This window comes from Aquarana catesbeiana, linkage group LG02 (assembly GCF_042186555.1).
Source record: "Aquarana catesbeiana isolate 2022-GZ linkage group LG02, ASM4218655v1, whole genome shotgun sequence".
NCBI lineage: Eukaryota > Metazoa > Chordata > Amphibia > Anura > Ranidae > Aquarana > Aquarana catesbeiana.
Genome location: NC_133325.1, coordinates 390875952 through 390895772, shown reverse-complemented (window position 1 = coordinate 390895772; position 19821 = coordinate 390875952).

Genomic DNA, 19821 nt, shown 5'->3' with positions numbered 1-19821 from the left:
AGTTGTGTATGTTATGTCCAAGGTGTCACATACCTACAGATGGAGTTAGCACCTGGGCCCGGTGCAGACACTGTGGGGATCCACTTACCCGCTTAGGACCAGTGCAGCAAGAGACTAAATACTATTCCACCAGCCTGCTTACTGGACTGTGCATGCCGCAACTGCAGGTGACCCAGAAGGCCGGAGAGGGCCATGTGTCACCTACCCCAGCAGTGAAGGAACTTTCACTGGGCTCGTCCATCTCTGAGTTCCAGGATGTCAAAGAAGAAGAGGATGTCGGGAAGACCTGTGGCCTGGCCAGGGGCCCGGAGGTTGCAAGTGTTAGTGTGCAACTTCCGGTTGATCACCCTGAAGACCCGGCTCCAAGTAAGACCCTTGCTGTGCCCGTCCAGAAGGAGCCCATGTTGCAGGAGGGGGATCCCTCAGGTGAGCCAGATGAGGTGAGCGAGGGCCGGGTCATAGACTGGGGATCGCCTAGACTGCAGGATGAATTTGGTTCTGTGGAGAGGTTGTTTGCTTGGTCCTCCCCAGAGGAGGTTTCTTCTAGTGATGAGGAGCCATGGGTTATGGAGGACTCTCCATCCGCGGAAACCCCAGTTGAAGTAGCGGAGTAACCACAATGTCCAGCACAATCCCAGGATCAATCTTACCGACTCTTCACCAGTTCATCCCTACTACTAAAACCAAAGTGATTACTTACCTTACTTACCGCCAATGGGTTAGTAAAGCCTCTGAATCGTGTGTCCTGCCTGGCCGGGGGAAACCTAAGGAGCTGCCCAGGTTTTCCCGGTTTCAGCGAGAAGTACAGAGGAGGGTCGCTTTGGAGTGGGGCCTGGACTATCCATACGTTTCAGCCCAGATCATGGACATTGTTGAGGATTCCCAGAAGCAGTGGGAGAATGACTTGATCTGGGACTACTTGCATGTACTAAAGCCGAAACGGGTGCCTGAGAGTGAGGTTTGGGCCCGTTTCAAGGACATCCATCAGGAGTGGAAGCTTGGGCGTGCTATATACAGAGACAAGGTCCTGGTAGTTAAAGCAGGTCAGAACACTAGGAGTTACTCTGTGTCTGTCAGAGGAGAGGGGGATAGCCGGAGGAGATTGCCGGACCCACATTTTTACCTGTGATTGGACTACTGTGTTGTGTAGCCTCAGGTAGGAGCACCCACCAGGACTGCCGGATTGCAGCGGGGTTAGGGTGGGTTTCCCCAATGACAACAATTATTGAAGATTACAGCCAATGCATGCCACACAGAGTGCCTGATAAGGAGGACAATATTATGAACACCAGGGTGTGCTGTCTGTGCCAAAAACGCTTTGCTATCTACTTTTCAGTAAGTACTCCTTTGCTAAGGAGCCAAACAGAACGTTTATCTGCCCACAGGCATAGGTATTTGATTGTGCCTATCAAGAGACACTTTTATATCTCTCCGGCTGGAGTAAGGAAGAAAAATGACAAGGGAAAAATGTGTTATCTCTAAAAATTTTGAAAAAAAAAAAGAATGTGTTCTGTTTCTGTCACCAAGTAGAGGATTATAACCCCCTTTACCTGGTGAAGTGTTAATGTACAGTTAGTATGTACAGTTTGTGTGTTTGTTTGTGTCTTCTTTTAGGAAATCTTGGGATGTGACGGCTGTCCATTTCCACCGTTGGAACAGATGAAGACCTGTGGTAAGCAGAGTATTCCTCCCAAGGGAGCAGTGCTCTGGTTCCGCTTGTATGTAACGCTAGCTGCAGGGATCTGTAGTTAGGATGTATAAAGTGTGCAAATTTATGTATATGGTCACAGTGTACGTTTCATTTTGTACTTTTATACAATGTTCCCACCTCCAAGTCTGTGTTTTTTTCCCCTTCCCATTGATAGTTGGTATGGGATGCCTTTCCTCCTGGGTTCAGGAGGTATTTTCCAAATGTATTCCTCCACAGCTGAGGACAGCTGTGATTTTAGTGGAGAGTGAATGTAGCACCCTCTAATAGAAGGTAGGTGCTAGAATAGGATTTTTCTGGGTTTAAGATATCAGTGTAGGCAAATTTAGACAGGCCTGTGCTGTAGGTTAGGCCTGTGTGTTTTGATTTGAGATTGGGAGTGTTTAGTGTAGTGGTGGGTGTGACCACCTGTGCTCTGACTCAGAAGCGCCTCCCCTGCTTTCGCAAAAATTGTTCTGGAACAGAGGTTGGACCTGAGGTTTGAGAGGCAAGCAGTTCATTTGAGGAGCTCTGACCAATTACCTTTAGGTATTGGCAGGGGCAGGCTTCCCATATAAGCTGGGGTCACATGCTGCCGGGAGGTTCGGATGGTGCAGAAGAAAAGGAGAATGGAGTATTAGGTAGCTGCCTCAGGGTGTCCCCATGTGGGGGGGGGGGGGGGGGCGCACCGAGCGTGGGAGAGGGATAGAGGAGCTGCTAGAATGTATTTCTGGGAAAAGATCATCATGGAGTTAGTGTGAGGCTGCTGTGGCCGGGAACACAGGACTTGCACACAGGAGAAGATCGGTAAAGGAGGCATAACAGTAGAACTGAGAAGAGCAGATTTCTGTGACCGGGGAACACAGAGCTTGCCCTTTGGAGAAGGTCAGTGTACAAGAAGCAAAAGGAGAAGTGTTGAGAGTAGTGCAGAATGCTCTGGCTGGGGAATGAAGCGTTCGCATTTATGGACTGACTGGGAACAGCAGTCCACCTATTACCGCGTGCTGGGCCATTGGGGAGAGGTACCAAGTATCTCTGGCCTAGTAAAACACCTCGGTAATACCTTCCAAGAGACTGTGTAGCTACCAAATTCACTGAGCCACCGGGGAGAGGTATTGTATGCCTCTGGCTTATTGATTTGCTGAAGCATCACCATTCAAGTACAGTCAGAAAAATGGGATTATTCAGAGTGGTCCCTTTTTTTATTACTGGAAGTGAAGTAACAGAAATCTAACAGTTTTGCAGTAGAGGATTTGTACAAGAGGGGTAATAATCTGCAGGAGTGAGAGCAGAGGAAGAGGAGCGATAGTCTGCAGTGGAGATATGCAGAGGAAATAGACTGTGAATGTTAGAAGTGCATCATTTCCAGGGCTAAAGCTGCTAATCAATGTTAAATGCAACAAAACTACTCAAATGACTGCTCATTGTCTCAGAGGTGATAGATGAGGGTCTGGCAGCAGGGTGATTTGGTGGATGTTAGTAACTAGTGGTAACCAACCGCTACACTTGGTAAAGGAATGTTTGCAATTGCAGTACATAGAAAACTGAAAATCCTTTCCAGATAGACTCCATGACAGCATACGTGTGGGTTAACCCCGCCTCCACTCCTCCCCTATAGAACCCCTCTACCATAAATCTTTGCTCCAAGCCTGCAGCCATGTTCCGTAACTAGCCTACTACAGACATTTGATAGGGAACTCCTGCTGCCACAGCTCTCTCCATCACCCCCTTCTCTTCTTCTTCCTCTATGGCATCTTCTGCAGATTTGTCCTCTGAAACAGCGGTGTTCCGTAAGCGTTCAAGGGGCTATGCAAACAGTCAGGCTAAAAGATGCCATGCGGTGCTTGAGTTGGTCTGCGTAGGGGACAGGAGCCACACTGGGGCAGAGATTCTGTCAGCTCTGCAGGGGCAGGCTCAGAGGTGGTTGACGCCACGCCAGCTTCATCCAGGAATGGTTGTATGCGACAATGTCACCAACCTTTTTTCCGCCCTCCGACATTCCTGTGGGGCTGCCAAACACACAGGAAGGAGAGGAGGAGGATTGTGTAAGCATGGATGTAGAGGATAACACGCAGCAGTCTTCAAGGAATGGTTTTCAGTCCCCAGAAACCAAAGGAGTTGTATGTGGCTGGGAGGAAGTAGTTCCTGATAATGTCATTCTTAGTGACCCAGAGGACTCAGAATCGAATGCCTCTGCGAACTTACGCTGCATGGCCTCCCTGATTCTGCAAAGCCTGCAAAAGGACCCTAGGATTCGTGGTATCAAGGAGAGGGATCATTACTGGCTGGCAACCCTTCTTGATCCACGTTACAAGGGTAAAGTTGCAGAACTCATCCTGCCTTTGCAGAGGGAGCAGAGGATGAAACATCTTCAGGAGGCCTTGAAGAAACCTTTGTGTAATGCCTTTCCAGACCCTGGGAGGTTACCATTTCCTGGTGCTGGACAATGTGTTTCTGAGGCTTTGTTCGGTCAGAGGAAGAGTGGTGGAGAAGGGGGCCGGCTGACCGACGCCTTTAAACAATTTTTCAGTCCTTAGCCCCAAGGTCTGATAGGTTCAAGCAACCATCTTCAGCGTCTGCATTATATGGTGCAGGAATATCTAGGGGCAAGAGTAGACTTGGAGACCTTTCCAACAGAGCATTCACTGGGTTACTGGTTCTTGAGGATGGACCACTGGCCAGAACTTGCTCAATATGCAATCGAGCTACTGGCCTGTCCTGTATCCAGCGTGCTTTCTGAACACACATTCAGTGCTGCTGGAGGGTTTGTTTCTGCCCCTGTTTTACAGGGGTATGTAATTACAATTTTTGATATATTATTTTCCTGCACCCAACAAGAATACCTGTGAGGGGTTACAGTGTACTGGCACCACCAAAACCAAAGGCTCAATTTTCTGCACCTGTTTGACTGGAGCATGTATTTACAATTTTTGAAATAATATTTAACAGCAGGGCCCATTCCTGCGCCCAACAAGAGTAACTGTGAGGGGTTACAGCGTTCTGGCACAACCAAAACCAAAGGCCCAATTTTTCTGCACCTGTTTGACTGGGGCATGTACCGTATTTATCGGCGCATAAAAATCAGGGGAAAATCGCAGGTGCGTGTTATACGCCGATCCCCTGCGATCCTGAGCTGCCAGATCTTCAAAATCACCGACCGCGATTTGAAAATGGCGCCGCCGGCGCCGAAATACACAGAGCCGGTCCTCGGCTCTTCTCGGCCACTTTCGGCTTCACTCGAGCGCCGCCCGAACCTAGCCGAGTGTACTCGGCTAGGTTCGGATAGCTCCGCTCACAGTCACGCCCATCCCGGGCGGGACTACAAGTGGAGCCGAAAGTGAACGAGAGCCGCCGAGAAGAGCCGAGGACCGGCTCTGTGTATTTCGGCGCCGGCAGCGCCATTTTCAAATCGCGGTCGGCGATTTTGAAGCCCAGGATGGCAGGGGATCACAGGATCAAAGGCTGCACTGGGGCAAGGCTGCACTGACAAGGCTGCACTGGGGAAGGCTGCACTGACAAGGCTGCACTGGGGAAGGCTGCACTGACAAGGCTGCACTAACAAGGCTGCACTGGGGCAAGGCTGCACTGGGGCAAGGCTGCACTGGGGAAGGCTGCACTAACAAGGCTGCACTGACAAGGCTGCACTAACAAGGCTGCACTAGGGCAAGGCTGCACTGAGAAGGCTGCAATGATGGGCATTTAAATGTAAGTTTTTTTCCCTTCAACTTCCCTCCTAAAAGTTTTTTTTCCTTAAAATTCCCTCCTAAACTTGGGGTGCGTGTTATACGCCTGTGCGTGTTATACCCCGATAAATACGGTAATTACAATTTTTGAAATAATATTTAACAGCAGGGCCCATTCCTGCACCCAACAAGAATACCTGTGAGGGGTTACAGTGTTCTGGCACCACCAAAAACCAAAGGCCCAATTTTTCTGCACCTGTTTGACTGGGGCATGTAATTACAATTTTTAAAATAATATTTAACAGCAGGGCCCATTCCTGCGCCAAACAAGAGTAACTGTGATGGGTTACAGTGTTCTGGCACCACCAACACCTAAGGCCCAATTTTTATGCAGAGTATATAGTGCAGTCCGTATAGTATATATACTGCAGTTTAGAGTATATAGTGCAGTCCGTATAGTATATATACTGCAGTTCAGAGTATATAGTGCAGTCAGTGTAGTATATATAACACAGTGCAGGGTATATAGTGCAGTGTACAGTATATAATATAGTCTATTGACGTGGTTAATGGGAAGCCTATGACAGAATTAGCAAAAAAAATTGACGTGGGTTCCCCCCAGTCCATACCAGGCCCTTTGGAATTGGTATAGGTTTTAAGGGGAACTCAACGCCAAAATTAAGAAAAAAAAACTGCATGGGGACCTCCTCAGAAGCCATACCAAGCCCTTTGGGTTTGGCAAGGATTTTAAGGAGAACTCCATGCCAAGATTTTTAAAAAATGGCGTGGGGTCCCCCCCAAAATCCATACAAGACCCTTATCTGAGCAAGCAGCCTGGCAGATCAAGAAAGGGGAGAGAATGAGCGAGTGCCCCCCCCCCTCCTGAACCATACCAGGCTGCTTGCCCTCAACATGGGCAGGGTGCTTTGGGGTCCCCCCTAAAGCACCTTGTCCCCATGTTGATGAGGACAAGGGCCTCGTCCCCACAACCCTGGCCATTAGTTGTGGGGATGTCTGCGGGCGTGGGGTTTATCAAAACCTGGAAGACCCCTTTAACAAGGGGCCCCCTATGTGAATGGGGGGTATGGGGGCCTGGTATGGACTGGGGGGGAGCCACACTGATTTTTTCATAGGTTTTTATCTATATTGCTGGTATCCAGTAATACATTACAGCGGCAAACAATTTTAAATGACATTTTTTCCTTTTGAAATGTCATTTTGCACAGTAAAACACATCAGAAAGATGTGCCACTTTACAAGCAGACTAAGGGGACACCCCCCCCCCCCGGCATGATATTTAAAGGAATGTTTAATTTTTATTGTTTCACTTTAAGCATTTTTAAAATCACTGCTCCTTAAAGCGGTTGTATACCCGCTGAAATTTTTTTTTTTTACCCCTGTAAAACAAAAGGCATAATGAGCTAGTATGCACCGCATACTAGCTCATTATGAAATACTTACCTTAGAACGAGGCGTCGGTATCTTACCTGGTCCACGCCGAGGGAGCTGTCATGTTGCCTCGGCGTGTCTTCTGGGTATCGCGGTTCCAGTGCTGTGAGTGGCTGGCGCCGCGATGTCATCACTCCATCATGGATGTCATCAGCATGCGCGCGGGAGATTTCTTACCCTTCAGCCGAGAATCCCCTGTGAGCATGCGCCTCTGCAGTCAGCGGCTCATAGCAAGGGGAATATCTCCTAAACCGTACAGGTTTAGGAGATATTTTTTTTACCTACAGGTAAGCCTTATTATAGGCTTACCTGTAGGTAAAAGTTAAAAAAAAGAGTATAAAACCACTTTAAAAAACGGCTTTTTAAAAAAAAAAATGTTTTGCATTGATACATGTCCCCTGGGGCAGTACCCGGGTCCCCAAACACTTTTTATGGCAATAACTTGCATATAAGCCTTTAAAGTGAAAACTTTTGATTTTTCACGTTCGTGTTCCATAGACTTTAACGGTGTTCGCATGTTCGCACAAATTTTTTGTCTGTTCGCATGTTCTGGTGCAAACCAAACCGGGGGGTGTTCGGTTTATCCCTAGTATTGAACAACTTTGACCAGATTCTCCTGTAAACTTTGCGTTCATTCTTCTAGTATTCAAAAGAGCTGAGATGACTCTGGAAGAGCAGCCGAGGACCTCCAATCTCAAGAACCAGACCATCAGACGCACCAGACATGGATGTAGAATTGTACTCAGTGACAGAAGGCCTGGCCTGAGGAGAAGGTGAACTGGGTTCCAGAAGCTGAACTGTGCTAGCAAGGGGAACCATGACCTAATTGGCCGATAAGGCATCACTACCACTAACACCACAACCTCTGTTCGGAGTCTTTGTAGAAAACCCAAGGTTGACCAGGACTGGAAGAAATGCATAAGTCCTACTGCATTTCTAATTATCCATCAGGGCATCTGCACCTGAAAACCTCCACATGTAGAGACTATTCATTGTGGACTCTGGAAAGAAAATCCATTCATTCATTTTGGACTCTGGGAACATACGCCACTGAGCTGTAGGCTTGGTTCTTCTGAGCCCAAGACATAATTGGCTCCTCTTCCTGTAATAGAGAACAGGCTGTGAGTGCCCAGGCTGTCTTTTAACATAGGAGACCTTCGTAGTGTTGACTAACCCAAGAGCACTGACGCTCCCTTTCTTATATGGTGAAAGGCCTGAAATCTGCTTCCTGGCTCCTACTGCTTGAGAAGTCCCTCCAGAAAGGCCACCTTCTTCAGCTTCCACTTGATCCTCGGATCCATAGATACCACAGTGCCAATCATTCAGTATTCAGATCCAAAACATTGGAATCCAGAGCCAAGGCAATGATCCAAGATTATATTGAACTGAGCCCCGAGGGCCCACAAGAGACTGAATGGGCTCCAGGTGTCTCCTTGCCTGATTCAGCAGCCAGCCAAAGCCAGCATAGAAAAGACCTGAGCTCCCCACTCCAGCAGCTGCCTCTGTCTTGGGACAGTAGGACAAGGACATCCACGTAACTAGGCAGGCGTATGCTTCTTGTTTTGATAACGACTATAATAACCAATAAGACTCTGAAAACACACAGGGTGATGTTGCCCGAATGGCTGGAGCTGGAGCTGGAGATGGCCTTGACCTACAGTGAACCGAAGGAACTTGTCAAAGTCTTCAACAATGGGCACATGAAGGTAAGCATCTTAAGTCTATTGGAAACAAACCAGTCACCTGGATAGACCCCCTATATATCAGGGAAAATTGTCTCAGGAGCAGTGGCATAGTGTGGGGGGTGTGAGGGGGGCCGTGGCACCGGGCGCAACATTTTGGGGGGGCGCAATTCAAAGCCAGTGTGTGTCACTGTCCTAATTCTGATATACTGTGTCCCAGTGCTCCGGCCGCCATGTTTAATCTCAGGCAGAATGGCCGGCGCCCTGTGATTGGGCGAATGGGGTCATGTGCAGTGGCAGGGCTGGCCTGTCCGTGAAGTCGCCTTGTGACCTGCCGCCCCTGTCTTTTCCTCCTTCTCTTCTCCTCCGGATCTCCAATCATTTACCATTGTGGCAGAGCAGATCGATCATGGATGAAAGACAAAACACAGGTGAGACTCCCTCGTCAAAGACGAGTCATGTTGCTGGCCTGGGGGGAGTGCACATGGTCTGGGGAGAGGAAGCAGCCAGCCAGAGAGAGAGTAAACAAGCAGTTAGAGTCATGCTTTGTAATGGTCAGTATAGGAATACTATAGGTAGAGTGGGTAGTGTAGTGGGTAGTGGTCAGTGTGGTGTAGTGGGTTTTGCAGTGCAGTGGGTAGTGCAGTGTAGTGGTCAGTGTAGTGGACAGTGTAGTGGGTAGTGCAGTGTAGTGGTCAGTGTGGTATAGTAGTCAGTGCAGTGTAGTGTAGTGGACAGGTAGGTAAGCGTAGTGGTCAGTGTAGGAATCAGGTATGTCAGTGTTAGTGGTCAGTATAGGAAACAGGTAAGTTAGTTTAGTGGTCAGGTAGTGCGGTGTAGTGGTCAGTGCAGTGAGTAGTGTAGTGGTCAGTGCAGCGTAGTGGTCAGTGCAGCGTAGTGGATAGTGGTCAGTGTAGTGTAGTGAGTAGTGGTCAGTGTAGTGGGTAGTAGTGAGTCGTGTAGTGGTCAGTGCAGCAAAGTGGTCAGTGTAGTGTGGTGAGTAGTGGTCAGTGTAGTGGATAGTGGTCAGTCTAGTGTAGTGGTCAATGCAGCGTAGTGGTCAGTGCAGCGTAGTGGATAGTGTTCAGTGTAGTGAGTAGTGGTCAGTGTAGAGTATTGGGTAGTGATCAGTGCAGTGTAGTTGTCAGTGTGGTGTAGTGTAGTGTAGTGGTCAGTGTAGTGGTTATTTCAGTGTAGTGTAGTGGTCAGTGTGTAGTGTAGTGGTCAGTGTAGTGGGTAGTGGTCAGTGCGGTTTAGTGGTCAGTGTAGTGTAGTGGTCAGTGTGGTGTAGTGGGTAGTGCAGTGCAGTGGGTAGTGCAGTGTAGTGGTCAGCATGGTGTAGTGGACAGTGTAGTGGGTAGTGCAGTGTAGTGGCCAGTGTGGTATAGTAGTCAGTGCAGTGTAGTGTAGTGGACCGGTAGGTAAGCGTAGTGGTCAGTGTAGGAATCAGGTATGTCAGTGTTAGTGGTCAGTATAGGAAACAGGTAGGTTAGTTTAGTGGTCAGGTAGTGTGGTGTAGTGGTCAGTGCAGTGGGTAGTGTAGTGGTCAGTGTAGTGTAGTGGTCAGTGCAGCATAGTGGTCAGTGCAGCGTAGTGAGTAGTGGTCAGTGTAGTGGGTAGTGGTCAGTCTAGTGTAGTGGTCAGTGCAGCGTAGTGGTCAGTGTAGTGAGTAGTGTAGTGGTCAGTGTAGTGTAGTGGTCAGTGCAGCGTAGTAGTCAGTGCAGCGTAGTGGATAGTGGTCAGTGTAGTGTAGTGAGTAGTGGTCAGTGTAGTGGGTAGTAGTGAGTCGTGTAGTGGTCAGTGCAGCAAAGTGGTCAGTGTAGTGTGGTGAGCAGTGGTCAGTGTAGTGGATAGTGGTCAGTCTAGTGTAGTGGTCAGTGCAGCGTAGTGGTCAGTGCAGCTTAGTGGATAGTGGTCAGTGTAGTGAGTAGTGGTCAGTGTATAGTATTGGGTAGTGATCAGTGCAGTGTAGTTGTCAGTGTGGTGTAGTGTAGTGTAGTGGTCAGTGTAGTGGTTATTGCAGTGTAGTGTAGTGGTCAGTGTGTAGTGTAGTGGTCAGTGTAGTGGGTAGTGGTCAGTGCGGTGTAGTGGTCAGTGTAGTGTAGTGGTCAGTGTGGTGTAGTGGGTAGTGCAGTGCAGTGGGTAGTGCAGTGTAGTGGTCAGCATGGTGTAGTGGACAGTGTAGTGGGTAGTGCAGTGTAGTGGCCAGTGTGGTATAGTAGTCAGTGCAGTGTAGTGTAGTGGACAGGTAGGTAAGCGTAGTGGTCAGTGTAGGAATCAGGTATGTCAGTGTTAGTGGTCAGTATAGGAAACAGGTAGGTTAGTTTAGTGGTCAGGTAGTGTGGTGTAGTGGTCAGTGCAGTGGGTAGTGTAGTGGTCAGTGTAGTGTAGTGGTCAGTGCAGCATAGTGGTCAGTGCAGCGTAGTGAGTAGTGGTCAGTGTAGTGGGTAGTGGTCAGTCTAGTGTAGTGGTCAGTGCAGCGTAGTGGTCAGTGTAGTGTAGTGAGTAGTGGTCAGTGTAGTGGATAGTGGTCAGTCTAGTGTAGTGGTCAGTGCAGTGTAATGGTCAGTGCAGCGTAGTGGATAGTGGTCAGTGTAGTGTAGTGAGTAGTGGTCAGTGTAGTGGGTAGTGATCAGTGTAGAGTAGTGGGTAGTGGTCAGTGCAGTGTAGTTGTCAGTGTGGTGTAGTGTAGTGGGCAGTGTAGTGGGTAGTGGTCATTGCAGTGTAGTGTAGTGGCCAGTGTGTAGTGGGTAGTGTAGTGGTCAGTGTAGTGGGTAGTGGTCAGTGCAGTGTAGTGGTCAGTGTAGTGTAGTGGTCAGTGCAGTGTAGTGGTGAGTGCAGTGTAGTGGTCAGTGTAGTGTAGTGTGTAGTATAGTGTAGTGTATTGGACAGGTAGTTAAGCATAGTGGTCAGTGTAGGAATCAGGTAGGTTAGTTTAGTGGTCTGTGTAGTGTGCAGTGTAGTGGGTAGTACAGTGTAGTGAATAGTGGTCAGTGCAAAGTAGTAGTCAGTGTAGTATAGTGGTCAGTGTGGTGTAGTGGTCAGTGTGGTGTAGTGGTCAGTGTAGTGTAGTGGTCAGTGTAGGAATCAGGTAGGTTAGTTTAGTGGTCAGGTAGTGTAGTGCAGTGTAGTGGGTAGTGGTCAGTGCAGGGTAGTAGTCAGTGTAGTGGTCAGTGTAGTGCAGTGTAATGGGTAGTGTAGTGGTCTATGTGGTGTAGTGGTTGGTGTAGTAGTCAGTGTAGTAGTCAGTGTAGTGTAGTGGGTAGTGTAGTGTAGTGGACAGGTAGGTAAGTGTAGTGGTCAGTGTAGGAATCAGGTAGGATCGTTTAGTGGTCAGGTAGTGGTTGGTGTAGTGGTCAGTGTAGTGTAGTAGTCAGTGTAGTGTAGTGGGTAGTGTAGTGGACAGGTAGGTAAGCGTAATGGTTAATGTAGGAATCAGGTAGGTTAGTTTAGTGGTCAGGTAGTGTGGTGTAGTGGTCAGTGTAGTGTAGTGGGTAGTGGTCAGTGTAGTGTAGTGGACAGGTAGGTAAGCATAGTGGTCAGTGTAGGAATCAGGTATGTCAGTGTAGTGGTCAGTATAGGAATCGGGCAGGTCAATGTAGTGGTCAGGTAGGTCAGTGTAGGAATCAGGCTGGTCAGTACTATTGTAGGAAGGGAAGGAGTGCTAAAAGTTCACAGGTTAGGGGGCGCAAATGACTTGCCTTGCCCCGGGTGCTGATAACCCATGCTACGCCACTGCTCAGGAGTGCAAGGTCTAAAACCGGCTGTTCTTCTTCATGACCATAAGAGGGGCGAGCACCTGCCCTGAAATCTCTTGCCTTCAGAGCCTGGCACAGCAGCACTTTGTGACACCAGCGACTTACGTAAAGCATGAGTATATGCTTTCTTTACCTCAACGTGAGGCAAAATCCATGGAAAGGAATCAGAGAAGAGGACTTCTGATGGAGAAGAGGACTTCTGATGGACCATGCATGTCTTGAAAGGACCATTTTGACATCCCAATAGTCTGAAGCCCAACTCAGTAGCTTCTTGGATTCTGTGTTCAAGCTTTTAGCATACTTCTGAGGGGATATTAGGTTCCCTCACCAGCTCTTCCTAAAATCCGGACCCGGTCTGTAAAAATGTGCAACACTCGCACGCTCTGCACTTTGTTCTCTAGACTGTCCTCTTCTGGCCTAGCCAGTGCTGGTCCTGAGGTTCCTGTGCTATCCAGCTTGCCAAAAGATAACTCTCCCTAAAAGGGGAATGCTACACTACGCCTATTAGAGGCAGGAACAGCAAGCCCAGGCCCCAGCCATAGCACTCACTTTGCCGTAACTGACAAGAGCATCACCCGTGCCACTATGCGGCTGATGTCATATGGAGCCTGTAACGAGCCCCTTGCTCGCTCGATTCCACTCTCCCGACACTCCTCTGCAGCTATAGAATCAGATTGCAGATCGTAACATCTGATTGTTCGTTCATCCAATGTTCCGGGATTAGAACTACAGCTATGTGCCGTTCTAACCCAGTTGTGATAGCTCAGAACAAACACCAGGCGGGCTGTATGTAAGTTCAAACAGGAATCTCACTTTATTGCAAAATACAGGCTTTTATACACTAAAAGTGGAGGTGCAGACCTCCTGCTCATATTACTCTAACAATACAGCTGTAACCTAATTAACCTAATTAACATGAGCTAATTAACTAATCCCTTTAGACAGTCTAGATGACTCAGACATGACTTTTAGGCCAGACTGGCCGTCTTGTAGTTCAGAAAATCCAATCAACATTATCACAATCAACATAGACTCTTCACACAATTGCAGAGTTAATTAACACAAACAACAATGGGAATCTAATGACTCTTAGATCCCATACTATTTATTACTTATTTACAATACACATTTTATCAGACAACAGACAGACAGGTGCTGGAATTTACATCAGCATCTCCTAACAGTATCTGTCCCAGCATTATGAATCAGCCACTATTCCAATATGGCAAATCCAGGGTCCCCAGAGTCTGTGTGTCCTGGGGGACCAGGACCCGAATCCACAGTAATACCACCTCAAGGGTCCCCAGGCATACAGCTCACAAAGAGCACCGTTCCCCCAAATGCAAGGGCCCCTGATCGATCGGCAAGAGGCTAGCATACAGTCCCCTCCAAAAGTCTCTCTCCCGGCTAGGTCTGTCACATTTCTCCCCTTTCGGCAGGAGACTAACACAGGAGGAGACCCCAGACGGGTTGACTCCGAAGTTAGTCAGTAGTTCCAGTCCTCTAATGCCTGTACCCACACAGTACCCCAAACAAATTGTTCCAAACGAAGCATTACTCACCCAGCCAACCTCTGCCTCTCTCAGAGAACATATCTGCCGCTGGGGAGAGGCCTGGACTGGCCCTTCTCCCTGGAGTCCTTTCTGCCGCTGGAGAGAAGACAGGGTGTCTGGGCTCACTCTGTCATGCTGTTGGGGATCTGGGCTGACTGCCCAGCATGAGAACATATCTGCCGCTGGGGAGAGGCCTGGACTGGCCCTTCTCCCTGGAGTCCTTTCTGCCGCTGGAGAGAAGACAGGGTGTCTGGACTCACTCTGTCATGCTGTTGGGGATCTGGGCTGACTGCCCAGCATTTCTGGGGTATACAGGTGGAGACTGAAGTCCCATCCACCTTCACAGGACATCCATCCTCTGTTAGTTGAGGGCAGAGTCCAGCAGTACTCGGCCCTGTTGCCAGCTCTTCTGCTGGAAACCCCACACCATCTGCTCCGGCTAACTGTTGGGGAGGGACGACGAACACCTCCTCTCCCTTCTCCCCCTGTATCCTGATCTGCTGCTGGGAAATGACCACCTCCTTCTCACCCTGAGCCTCCGGAACCGCCGCAGGTGTAGGGCAGAGATCTTGGACCCTCTGTCCGGTTGCCAGCGCTTCAGCTGAGGAAGTTCCTTGTAACTTCACAGATACTTCTGTTGGTGCTGGGCAGAGCACAGTGAAGTTTGGCCCTAATAACAGCTCCTCTTCTGCTGGAGGCTCACCAGGTTGTTCTTCCTCAGCAGAAAAGTCTATCAAATCCCCTGTCTCTGCAACTGGTGTCTGGGGATAAAGGTTCACCATCTCCTCTCTGTGGAACCCAGAAGATGCTATCAGTGCTGGGCAGAGGTTAGCAGAGCTCTGCCCTGTTGTCAGCACTTCAGGTTTGGGGACGGCAATCTTCAGATTTTCCACTGCCGATTCTCTGGCATTCTGCTAGACAGGCACATTCCTCCATCCAAGATCATCCAATGCAGAAACAGGTTCATCAAGGTCAGTCAGCACTTGCTGCATCCACCAAAAGACCTCCGCCTCCATAGCTGCGGGGGCAGGTTGGCAGAGCACACTGTTACTCTGCCACATTGTCAACTCTTCAGCCAGGATTTCAGAGTTGTCAACTGGTATTTCCTGATAGTCCCAGGCAAAGGGAGCACCACCCTGCTGCTGAGCAGAGTCTAACAGCTGTTTGTAGGCGATCTCCAACTCCCATTCCTGAACGGCCAGAAACTCCACATCTTCCAGTGCCCAGTGCACTTCTGAGACATTCAGTCTGCGCTCTCTGTGCTCCATTATTTCCTCCAAACGCCACTCCCGATCACTTCCAAAGTCAGGGTCCCTGGACAGCCTCCAGTATAACAATCCCAGGCCATCGTAGTCAAAGCCTTCCGTGGGGCTGTCATCCGCTGTCCATGGGCACACTTGGGCTAAATACCACTGGAGTGCTCTGTAGCTCTCATCCAACCGCATTTCTGCCTGGATCAGCCTGCTTAACTCAGCTGTCCACTCCTGGTTCGGCTGTTCCCCCATAAACAGCATTTGTACTTCATACTGCGACCAGTACCTCACATGGATGGAGGGGAGAACTTTTCCCTGGTGTCGCTGCTCACGGGCTAGTGCTTCCTTCCAGAGTTCACAGCGGATAGAATCAAACCATCCTAGCAGGACCTGCTCTGATACTGGTCCTCTGTGCTGTATCTCCTTCTCTCGCAACCTCCTTCTGAATTCCTCATCCATGGTGGCTGGTATCTCTCCTCTCCTGCTATCCTGCTACCTTGGATCCAGGTGATGGTTTGGATGTGTTCACGGCAAGGAAGCACGATCCCACCATTCCCTCCACGGCTCTTAAGCAAGTCTTTCAGCCTGGCTCTCATGCAGGCTGGTTTGGAGTGTCCCAGTAACTGGAGAGCAAATCCCACGGCTGCCACCAATGTAACGAGCCCCTTGCTCGCTCGATTCCACTCTCCCGACACTCCTCTGCAGCTATAGAATCAGATTGCAGATCGCAACATCTGATTGTTCGGTCATCCAATGTTCCGGGATTAGAACTACAGCTATGTGCCGTTCTAACCCAGTTATGATAGCTCAGAACAAACACCAGGCAGGCTGTATGTAAGTTCAAACAGGAATCTCACTTTATTGCAAAATACAGGCTTTTATACACTAAAAGTGGAGGTGCAGACCTCCTGCTCATATTACTCTAACAATACAGCTGTAACCTAATTAACCTAATTAACATGAGCTAATTAACTAATCCCTTTAGACAGCCTAGATGACTCAGACATGACTTTTAGGCCAGACTGGCCGTCTTGTAGTTCAGAAAATCCAATCAACATTATCACAATCAACATAGACTCTTCACACAATTGCAGAGTTAATTAACACAAACAACAATGGGAATCTAATGACTCTTAGATCCCATACTATTTATTACTTATTTACAATACACATTTTATCAGACAACAGACAGACAGGTGCTGGAATTTACATCAGCATATACTAACAGTATCTGTCCCAGCATTATGAATCAGCCACTATTCCAATATGGCAAATCCAGGGTCCCCAGAGTCTGTGTGTCCTGGGGGACCAGGACCCGAATCCACAGTAATACCACCTCAAGGGTCCCCAGGCATACAGCTCACAAAGAGCACCGTTCCCCCAAATGCAAGGGCCCCTGATCGATCGGCAAGAGGCTAGCATACAGTCCCCTCCAAAAGTCTCTCTCCCGGCTAGGTCTGTCACATTTCTCCCCTTTCGGCAGGAGACTAACACAGGAGGAGACCCCAGACGGGTTGACTCCGAAGTTAGTCAGTAGTTCCAGTCCTCTAATGCCTGTACCCACACAGTACCCCAAACAAATTGTTCCAAACGAAGCATTACTCACCCAGCCAACCTCTGCCTCTCTCAGAGAACATATCTGCCGCTGGGGAGAGGCCTGGACTGGCCCTTCTCCCTGGAGTCCTTTCTGCCGCTGGAGAGAAGACAGGGTGTCTGGGCTCACTCTGTCATGCTGTTGGGGATCTGGGCTGACTGCCCAGCATTTCTGGGGTATACAGGTGGAGACTGAAGTCCCATCCACCTTCACAGGACATCCATCCTCTGTTAGTTGAGGGCAGAGTCCAGCAGTACTCGGCCCTGTTGCCAGCTCTTCTGCTGGAAACCCCACACCATCTGCTCCGGCTAACTGTTGGGGAGGGACGACGAACACCTCCTCTCCCTTCTCCCCCTGTATCCTGATCTGCTGCTGGGAAATGACCACCTCCTTCTCACCCTGAGCCTCCGGAACCGCCGCAGGTGTAGGGCAGAGATCTTGGACCCTCTGTCCTGTTGCCAGCGCTTCAGCTGAGGAAGTTCCTTGTAACTTCACAGATACTTCTGTTGGTGCTGGGCAGAGCACAGTGAAGTTTGGCCCTAATAACAGCTCCTCTTCTGCTGGAGGCTCACCAGGTTGTTCTTCCTCAGCAGAAAAGTCTATCAAATCCCCTGTCTCTGCAACTGGTGTCTGGGGATAAAGGTTCACCATCTCCTCTCTGTGGAACCCAGAAGATGCTATCAGTGCTGGGCAGAGGTTAGCAGAGCTCTGCCCTGTTGTCAGCACTTCAGGTTTGGGGACGGCAATCTTCAGATTTTCCACTGCCGATTCTCTGGCATTCTGCTAGACAGGCACATTCCTCCATCCAAGATCATCCAATGCAGAAACAGGTTCATCAAGGTCAGTCAGCACTTGCTGCATCCACCAAAAGACCTCCGCCTCCATAGCTGCGGGGGCAGGTTGGCAGAGCACACTGTTGGAGACTTGGAGACCTTTCCAACAGAGCATTCACTGGGTTACTGGTTCTTGAGGATGGACCACTGGCCAGAACTTGCTCAATATGCAATCGAGCTACTGGCCTGTCCTGTATCCAGCGTGCTTTCTGAACACACATTCAGTGCTGCTGGAGGGTTTGTTTCTGCCCCTGTTTTACAGGGGTATGTAATTACAATTTTTGATATATTATTTTCCTGCACCCAACAAGAATACCTGTGAGGGGTTACAGTGTACTGGCACCACCAAAACCAAAGGCTCAATTTTCTGCACCTGTTTGACTGGAGCATGTATTTACAATTTTTGAAATAATATTTAACAGCAGGGCCCATTCCTGCGCCCAACAAGAGTAACTGTGAGGGGTTACAGCGTTCTGGCACAACCAAAACCAAAGGCCCAATTTTTCTGCACCTGTTTGACTGGGGCATGTACCGTATTTATCGGCGTATAAAAATCAGGGGAAAATCGCAGGTGCGTGTTATACGCCGATCCCCTGCGATCCTGAGCTGCCAGATCTTCAAAATCGCCGACCGCGATTTGAAAATGGCGCCGCCGGCGCCGAAATACACAGAGCCGGTCCTCGGCTCTTCTCGGCCACTTTCGGCTTCACTCGAGCGCCGCCCGAACCTAGCCGAGTGTACTCGGCTAGGTTCGGATAGCTCCGCTCACAGTCACGCCCATCCCGGGCGGGACTACAAGTGGAGCCGAAAGTGAACGAGAGCCGCCGAGAAGAGCCGAGGACCGGCTCTGTGTATTTCGGCGCCGGCAGCGCCATTTTCAAATCGCGGTCGGCGATTTTGAAGCCCAGGATGGCAGGGGATCACAGGATCAAAGGCTGCACTGGGGCAAGGCTGCACTGACAAGGCTGCACTGGGGAAGGCTGCACTGACAAGGCTGCACTGGGGAAGGCTGCACTGACAAGGCTGCACTAACAAGGCTGCACTGGGGCAAGGCTGCACTGGGGCAAGGCTGCACTGGGGAAGGCTGCACTAACAAGGCTGCACTGACAAGGCTGCACTGACAAGGCTGCACTAACAAGGCTGCACTAGGGCAAGGCTGCACTGAGAAGGCTGCAATGATGGGCATTTAAATGTAAGTTTTTTACCCTTCAACTTCCCTCCTAAAAGTTTTTTTTCCTTAAAATTCCCTCCTAAACTTGGGGTGCGTGTTATACGCCTGTGCGTGTTATACCCCGATAAATACGGTAATTACAATTTTTGAAATAATATTTAACAGCAGGGCCCATTCCTGCACCCAACAAGAATACCTGTGAGGGGTTACAGTGTTCTGGCACCACCAAAAACCAAAGGCCCAATTTTTCTGCACCTGTTTGACTGGGGCATGTAATTACAATTTTTGAAATAATATTTAACAGCAGGGCCCATTCCTGCGCCAAACAAGAGTAACTGTGATGGGTTACAGTGTTCTGGCACCACCAACACCTAAGGCCCAATTTTTATGCAGAGTATATAGTGCAGTCCGTATAGTATATATACTGCAGTTCAGAGTATATAGTGCAGTCAGTGTAGTATATATAACACAGTGCAGGGTATATAGTGCAGTGTACAGTATATAATATAGTCTATTGACGTGGTTAATGGGAAGCCTATGACAGAATTAGCAAAAAAAATTGACGTGGGTTCCCCCCAGTCCATACCAGGCCCTTTGGAATTGGTATAGGTTTTAAGGGGAACTCAACGCCAAAATTAAGAAAAAAAAACTGCATGGGGACCTCCTCAGAAGCCATACCAAGCCCTTTGGGTTTGGCAAGGATTTTAAGGAGAACTCCATGCCAAGATTTTTTAAAAAATGGCGTGGGGTCCCCCCCAAAATCCATACAAGACCCTTATCTGAGCAAGCAGCCTGGCAGATCAAGAAAGGGGAGAGAATGAGCGAGTGCCCCCCCCCCTCCTGAACCATACCAGGCTGCTTGCCCTCAACATGGGCAGGGTGCTTTGGGGTCCCCCCTAAAGCACCTTGTCCCCATGTTGATGAGGACAAGGGCCTCGTCCCCACAACCCTGGCCATTAGTTGTGGGGATGTCTGCGGGCGTGGGGTTTATCAAAACCTGGAAGACCCCTTTAACAAGGGGCCCCCTATGTGAATGGGGGGTATGGGGGCCTGGTATGGACTGGGGGGGAGCCACACAGATTTTTTCATAGGTTTTTATCTATATTGCTGGTATCCAGTAATACATTACAGCGGCAAACAATTTTAAATGACATTTTT